Here is an 8,775-nt window from a genome sequence, read left to right on the forward strand (position 1 = left end):
CTAGGACATGCTGGCAATTCAGCATTGCTAGATTATAAAGTCCAAGCAGAGAGTCCAGGAAATTAAAATGGTCAAAGAGACAAGAGTCCAATTATGAAAAGCCAGAATTCCACAGGAAGGGGTTGGATTCCGTCCAATAGGCAATGGGGAGTCAATGATGAACGCTGGATTTAAATTGAGTTGGTAAGCATTGTATCTCACACACTGTGATATAGAGACAGATATAATGATATAGAGCCTTAAAGGAACTGAGAAAAAATCATATGAAACAAAGAGATTATTACTGGAGATATTTAAAAGTTGGTTCCAACTGAATTCACTTTTGATTGCATTTAGAAATTGTTTAAGATTAGCAAGGACACTGGAACTCATCTCCTTTTCTTGCTATAGGTTTTTGCATTTCTCTTTATTTTATTTAGATACAGGGTCTCACTGAGTTGCTTAGTGCCTCACTTTTGCGGAGGCTGGCTTTGAACTTGTGATCCTCCTGTCTCAGCCTCCACAGCTGCTGGGATTACAGGCATGCACCACCGCCGTTTGGAAGGTTTTTGCATTTCTTGAGGTTGAGACTATAGATAGGAAGAAAGTTTGAAGTAAAAATGATATACCTGTCTGGGATATGACGAATGCGGGGGACCTGTGGAATATCCAAGTGGAGATTTGGACACCAGAGTGGAGAACTGAGCTGGTTGTTGGTGTGGACCAGGAAGTCACTGACCTATGTGGATAGAGGTGAGCCAGAAATCACCCAGGGAAAGGGACACCCGAGGCAGCCCTCCAGCCAGCCATTCCTACCTAAGCTTAGTAACCAAGCTGCCCCAGTCGAGGAAGCTCCCAACCTTTAGGGGGAAAGCATAAACCTCAGATGTACAGCACGTTCAGGAGCGCCCAAGGTCAAAGAAATCCATTTTCTGGCATACCTTTTCTGTAGCTGGTACAGATCCCATTTGTCTGAAAGAAAGGAGAGGGACCGCGTGGAGAGTGGATCTTGGATATGGAGGGACTGCATACAGGATGACAATTATAAACACACTGTCTCTAGAACAACACTTCATTTACAAAGCAGATTTGACAGCTCCGGTTGCTTTTTGGCAGCGCGCTCCCGCCCGGCCCCTGTGCGACCTGGTGCGCTTCGATTACAGTGTCAGTGCTGGCTCCACCACAGAGACCCCCTAAAAGGGGGGTGATAAATGAGGTCCTGTCAGGCTTCATTCCCTGGGTGGCTTTGAATCTCTGCCGTTATCTGTTACCCTGCCAGCACTGACAGTGATGAACACAAGGCAGGCAGCTAACGACACCCCGATTCATTACCCAGAAAGAAGGGAGAGCAGAAATAGAGGGAAGGTGACTGCCATGCCGGGGCTCCTCTCCCGTCAGTGTCGCCTTCCTCCTGCAGGTGTGAACGGTGAAGAAATGATGGGGCCCGTTTGTCTCCCTCGCAGACTCTAATGATCCTCAGAACAGAGCGGTTCACCAGGACGCTGGCCCAGAAGACCCCGTCAGCCTTGCCAGGTGAAGTTCTGCACCAGACCCAAAGACACAGAAAATACCTAGCAACTTGGTTTTTCTTTAACCCACTTTTACTCTAGAAAAACATAAAAAATAAAATAAAAATAAAAGACACACAAAATCATCAATCTTTACGATTTGTCCATACTCGATTGTTCTCCATTTCAGCAGAGGAGGCTGTCTCTCTCTGTAAGACTGTATTAAGCCTGTGACTCTACAGCAGCAAACGCTCTGGGTAGGCCTAACCATCACTTCCCATAATAGACATTTATATCTTTAAGTGGTATCTGGTTCTTCTTCCCTACGAAATGTTTCATCAAATTTTCTGTCTGAACCATTTTTATTTTCCTGATGTAATGGGAAATGCAGCCTTTTACTTCCTTCTGTCCTTTTTCTTATTAATGAGACTTCCTGTGATAGCTGAAGTACATGTTCAATACATGCTCAATACATACATCTTCAATTCAATGCCCAAAGAAAACAAGGTTTTTCCATCATGTCTAATCCATCTTAATCCAGAGTGTTAATCAGAGCACTGGCTCTGTGGGACATTAACAGGAAGCACGATTTTCAAGGGAAGGAAAAGAAAGTTCTAGGGCCCAATAGATTGGAGGAACAGTGCATTAGCCAAGTTTATCATGTTCCCTTCAGAGAAAAGTTTTTCAGTCTGTGACATACTGATATGCATTTTGGCTCTCCTAAAGTAAATAGAAGTTGTAATATTTCTCAATCTTAGAACATTTCTGCGAGACATGTATCTAGACTAGTGTTACATAGAACCAAACTTTGGGAACTGTTGTTCTAGACTTGCCCACAAGCCCCATCTTCTCACTCCCTTATTCCACCCACAAACGGAAACACTTGTCAAGCTGTGCTCTAAGTATATGGCTGAACAAGACAAGCTGGGGGGGAATAGATGCTAGAGACATGGTATCCGCCCCCATGCATATCTTGCTCCCATGTCCTGCCTTTATGTATTCTGATCTATTTTCCACTTTCTTTGATTAAAAGAAAGCAGAATGGGTTAAAGAAGAAACTGAAGCAGAAAGAAGAGTAATTATATTATATTTGGGACAAAATCAGTGGGGGTGGTTAATACATGGGTTTTTGTTCTTGCCTTTTGCTAAAGACCAAATGGCCCTTCTGAATATAGCAGTAGAAGATATCACGGTTACTTTTGGAGAGCATTCCCAGTATATATATATATATATTTAATGTCAGTATGAATGGACGTGGTCAGAGCTTCAGAACACTTAAAAACTTCAGCACAATATTTTAAGTGCCTAATTTAAGAGCAAGCACAAAGACAGGATTCACTTCGACACCATGAGACATCTAGTACCATATGTTTCTTGTTATATAACACGGGCACACAGTCACAGCATTTCTCGCGTTGTTATTTGGCTTCTTCTATTAATGCAAGCCATTAGTTACTTTCAAAATAACTTTGCGAGGAGATCTGAAGTCTGCACTTCAGCACATACAAACAGACAAAACCAGTCAGCTTTGTTTATAGGTGTTTTTTGTGATCCGAGCTATGGAGCAAACAAAACAAAACAAAAAGAACAAATTAAAAATAAACTGGAACTTCTCTTATTCTGGTAATTCAAAACTAGGATCAAAAGTGGTACGTAAGTCTCAAACGTGTAATGACTATAAACAGACTCTCCAGGCTCTCTGATCTTTTTCCTCTTTAAAAAGCAATCAGGATTCAGGTGGGAAGAACCGATCATCCAAGAACTAAAGTAATATCTGAGAGAGATGAAGCCATCGTTATAAATTAGAAGGAGCCCATCGTTCATTCTTCTGTTATCTTCCCTGCAGGAGAAAGTAGACCCTAGAAGCTTACTGGTGTTCTTCCCACATGTGCTCCAGGAATTCAAAAGCCATCCACAGTGCCTCCAAATTAAAGCAGAAGGAAACACCTTGCAATTTAATTTTTTTTCCTTATCCCCAGTAGAAGATTACTTGGAATCCAGACCTCAGGGAATGCACCAGAAACAGAAATAGAATCCTGTGGTTTCTAACAGAATGAGGTCTCTCCTTCCACTATTTCCATATAAGATTCTTTATTTCCAATTTCCAGCAACCAACTGTGTGCCTTCTATTTTTCCTGAGAAGGCATGTATTTCTGACTGGCAAATCGGAATGGTTCCATGGCCTTCCTAGCCACTGGTGACATGTGTACTTCCTCATGTGGAAGTTCTCTGAGAGCAGGAAGATTGATGGGCAGGCAGGAAGAACCAGGACCACCAATGCAAGGAAAAAAATTCATCTTATTAGCCTCTGATTCAAGTTAATCATGGGGGAGATAATATTTTACACTCCAAAAGACTTCATAGAAGTTTCCAGAATTTCTCCAGAGACCTAGATCAATAGACCAGAGTAATCAAGAAGAGAAGAGCAAGTTTGCTAAATGCCACTCACTTGATAGGGTGTTTTACTTTAGTAAGCAAATGCTTTTAATGGAATTATTCTAAACCCGTGAAAGAAGGGACAGGCCAAGACTCCAGGGAAGTGCCTCCAAATTGCAGCTGATGATAAAAGAAAGGGTGACATTTTAATTCCAATCTCCAGTCCTCAATACAGGAATGTGGGTGGCACTTGTTTGTTATGTGGTTCGGTTAATGAACAGCTTTCCCCTAGCACAGAGCGATCAATGGCCTGTCCACTCACAATAATGCACGATGATATGAGGGTACAGGGCCCCATAATTTGGCAGACAGCTTCCCTCTTCCCTTTCTGCTAAAAGTAACTGCAAATGAAGTCTGCCTGATTGCAGGAGGACTCCTTGGCTTTGGAGATGTTTAAATATTAACCCCCTGAGCTCAAAGCCCAACTCCCATCAGCCAAACAGCTATCTGCCATGGTGTCCTGGACGAAGCATAAAAATGGAAAACGATTCAAGCAAGCTCTACCTAAGTTTAAAAAAAAAAAAAAATCACATCTGGTGGGATAGAGTAATGATTAAACTTTCAGCTCCCAAGAACATTTTCCAGAACGGATCATTTGTTAATTGTAAAGCACACGGATGTTTTGGAGCACGGAAGTTCCTGTTGCTAGAAGCCCTTCTCCTCCGACACTGAGTCTTACCTGCCCTATGGCTCCTTGGACACATGGTGCCTTCCCAGTTGCTCCTGTCTTCAACTCGATGTGCGAATCTTGAGTGCTTATTCTCTCCCTCCTCTCTCTGCTCCATCTCTTTCTCTGTTCCTCTCTGTGCCTCTCAGTCTCCCTGCAGGCCCTTTCTTTTCTGGTTATGGCAGCCACTTAAGCATCCGTGGGTTCTTGAACTTGGCTTACATGATAGGGAGCCACTGAAGCTGCCCAAGAGAAATGAGACCCTAAGAAAGTGTAAAAATCTGAGCTGGAACAAAGCGTTTCTTGAACTCAAATTCAAAAGTATTTTCCTGAGCCCATGCCGCATGTGCTGTATTGTTAACTGGCATCAAAGAGGTCCCTATCTCAGGAATCACGGGAAACTTTCTAACATGATTGATGGCTGGTCAAAAGAACATCCACGGTGAGATAAGCTGCAGAGAGGGAATGTGCTGAGCGGGTTCAGGATTGCCTGGCTGTGCTTTTCAAATGCCTTTCATCGCGATCGGCGACTGTAAGCACGGCAGGGTGAGAACAAGCCAGGACTTTGTGGAATATTCTTAACTGCTGATATGTAATCCATACAGCCAGTGGTAGCAGCCTGAGGATAAAAGATTTAAAGAAATGGAGACACAAGGACTGATTTTTTTTTTTTTTTGAAAAGCAACTTGGAAGGGGGAAAAAGAGTGAGAACAGTAAGATTTATGTTAACCCATTGGGAGTGTGCTGGAAATCTCTTTGATGAAGGATTGAGATTGCTTTGAAGCAGACTTTATTGAAGCAAAAAAGTAAGTGTGGTGCCCAGGGACTCGGGTCAACTGGGTCACTTATCAGTCTTCCCGACTTTGAGTTTCTTTTTTTTTCCCCCAAATTCTGCATGCTACCAAACTCCTAAAATGCTGCTGTATAAAAATATTTTCCCTCTAAGAGGAAGTTTTATATAGACTTGGTAATTAGTAGAAACTTGCCTGGCGGAACATATGGTAAAAAGACAAGAACCCAGAAAAGAGGAGATACACACGTATGTACCCAATGTGACACGCGAAAGGCTACTAAAAAAAAAAAAAAAAAACCCCTGTTAGAGGAGCCCTTCCTCACTATGAGACTCCAATGCAACACCACAGCAGAGCTGGGACAAACTAGGCGAATATCAGGAGAAGGCCATGAGTGGCTGGCAGTGTCCTTGGGGAGGAGAATCAAACATGGCTTAGGAAAGAAAATAGAGAACAACAAAGAATTATCCTGGAACTGGGAATATAAACACTTCCCTACCACAAGTGAGATTGCCAGATCAGGGATCATAAAAGAAAGCCTTAATAGAAAAAAAAAAGAAGGAAATGAAACAAGTACCCATGAGTGTCACAATGACTAGAAAAGGACAGATTGCTTATGATCAAGGAAAAGCGGAAATTTGGGGTGTCTTTCCTAGCACAAGCTGTCCACAGGAGCTATGCTTAGGATGTTGTCATAATTACTCTCTCTCCATCCTGTCAGCTCTGACCATAAAGTAATGAAGCCTCTTAGGTATTCAAACAGTGTTGATTTTCAAAGAGAGCGATGCTGTGCTTCTCAGATCTTAAAGTCTCCGATTTCAGCCGACTACTTTTGAACTGAACCCGCTCAGCAGACTACTGTGGCATTACGCTTTGCCTCTGAAGGTGGTCCCCGAAATGATTTAAACAATCATACACCAGTGTAGGTGATACCACTAAAGTTAGCATTTAAACTTCCCAGGTAACTTTTTGGAAGAACAGTATTAATTTGGAGACACAAGTTCAAGAACAGTGGGTCAGTAATCCGTCGTGGTTCATACAAAATGCACTTAGATTGTTACTGGAGCAGGAGAATTGGTCCCCCACTGCAGTTCTCTACACAGGATACTGAGCAATGCACCAACCTGATTGCACAGACCAAGGAAGAACCCACCCTAGAAACCTTGAAAGCAAGTGTGGTGGAGATGCTACCTGTCAGATCATTGTTGCTCCTGAAAAATAATGAAATCCTTGTGCTGCCATTTGCCCTGATAAAGAACTATGAAAACAGTATATTCTCAGATGTTTCACACAGGCTTCTGTTCCATAGTCAGCCACAGGCTTTGTGCTATTGGCCAAGGTGGTCCTAGGGAAATTGATAATGCCACTACTTGGCAAATGCTGAAATCCACTGCCTTCCCTCAGATATTCCACAAGAGAGCAAGAATACTTTCAGAGAACAGAGAAACTTCAATATTTTAAATGAATAACCATCTTTCCACAGGCAACTCATTCTTTCTTTATGTAAGAAACAGTCCCAGGATAGATCAGTAGATGGGCACATCTCCTCCACAAGGAGAGATCGAACGGACCCATCTCAACCTCAAAGAGTGTCAGAATGACAAATTCCATGTTGTTTTGTGATGTCTGGGCCAGTTTCCTGGGTCTTATTATGAGCCTCTGCTGTTTGTTGGCGTTCCTTAGAGGTGGTCAACTCCAAAGCCATAAAAATATGGCATTTTTACATGGACTATGGGAAATAACTATAGCTTTTCATAAACCTTGGGAAAATTTTTCTTTTCTCTTATTTGCCAGCTTCTATAAGATCATTTGGTTTCCTGAAGCTTTTTCCAAAATAAGAAGGAAATTAGCATAAAATGTTGAATTGGGCACTCCGAGGAAACCCAGAATTCAATATGACAAGTAGACATATTGGTAAATGTAATGAGTTACAAAAATGGCATCTCTTCTAACGGCACCGAGGGATGAGCAGGGCCCACATGGGGAAGTCCTTGAGGCCACTGCAGGGGACAAAGCCAGGAAATCATCACAGGTGCCTTCAGACCTGAGGATGAGCCATCAAAGCCCAGGGAAAACACTAACACAGTTTGAGGGATGGCTTCTTCTTCATAACTGGCCATTTTCTCTGATAAACCAAGATGATGCTTTCAGTTCAGCCTAAATTGGTGAGCTAATGCACTGAGGAGGGAGAAGGAATGGAAGGAAATAGCATTTGCTGAGCTTCTTTCATGTGCTGGAGACTTTATGTCACAACAATCTACTGAAGGAAGAAGCATTACCTCCATTTCTGCACATGAATCACCTGGAAACACACAAGTTAAGTGATTTATCCACAGTCAGAGAACTTGCAAATGCTGGATGCAAGATTCAAACCCTGATCTCTGATAGCTAGAGCTGGGCGCTTCTAACACCCCTAAGCTAGGCCCTACAGGGCCTACCACGGTATTCTACCCACGTGGCTGTTTTCATGAAGTCTACACTACAAAGATCCAATTTTATAAATGATCTTCATAATTAGAAAGAAACTCTGCTGTGCAAATAATTTGTTATTAGCTTCCTTTATTCAAAAGTTCATCTGGAACACCTTTAAAAACGAAAGGAATCACCTGTTGCATGATGTCTGGCGTGTGTGCACTAAAGAGAAAGATCTACAAAACACAGGTCTTTTTTTTTTTTTTTTTTNGCATGGAAATGGAAGGAGACCCTCAGAGTTATACAAAAGTACATACAAGAGGAAGTGAGGGGAAAGGGAAAAATAATACAAGGGGGACAAATGAATGACAGTAGAGGGGGCAGAGAGAGAAGAGGGGAGGGGAGGGGAGGGGAGGGGTGATAGTAGAGGATAGGAAAGGCAGCAGAACACAACAGACACTAGTATGGCAATATGTAAATCAATGGATGTTTAACTGATGTGATTCTGCAATCAGTATATGGGGTAAAAATGGGAGCTCATAACCCACTTGAATCAAAGTGTGAAATATGATATATCAAGAACTATGTAATGTTTTGAACAACCAACAATAAAAAAATTAAAAAAAAAAATTCTGCTTCCCTGCCTGTCTCCCCCCCATCCACCCCCCCTACCAAGACCACTTACCAACAACTCCACGATAATAGCCAAGCCTTTACCACATATGAAGTGAGGGCTGATCCTCAGAGGAGCCACAGGACATGGTACTTAAACAGGTAAAAACAAGTGAAGAGTATGAACTTGGTAATGATAGGACAGGGCACATCTCCTCACTCCAAACTCCCCTCTGCACTATTGTTCTCACTCTCTCTCCCCAGCCTCCCACTACAAAGCTATATAGCAACCATTTTTCAGTGTCAGGCAGTCATTAAATAAAACATAAACACTATACTCCATAGGGCTGGGACGGGGCTCCAAAGAAAA

This window comes from Marmota marmota, unplaced genomic scaffold (assembly GCF_001458135.2).
Source record: "Marmota marmota marmota unplaced genomic scaffold, marMar, whole genome shotgun sequence".
NCBI classification, from domain to species: Eukaryota; Metazoa; Chordata; class Mammalia; order Rodentia; family Sciuridae; genus Marmota; species Marmota marmota.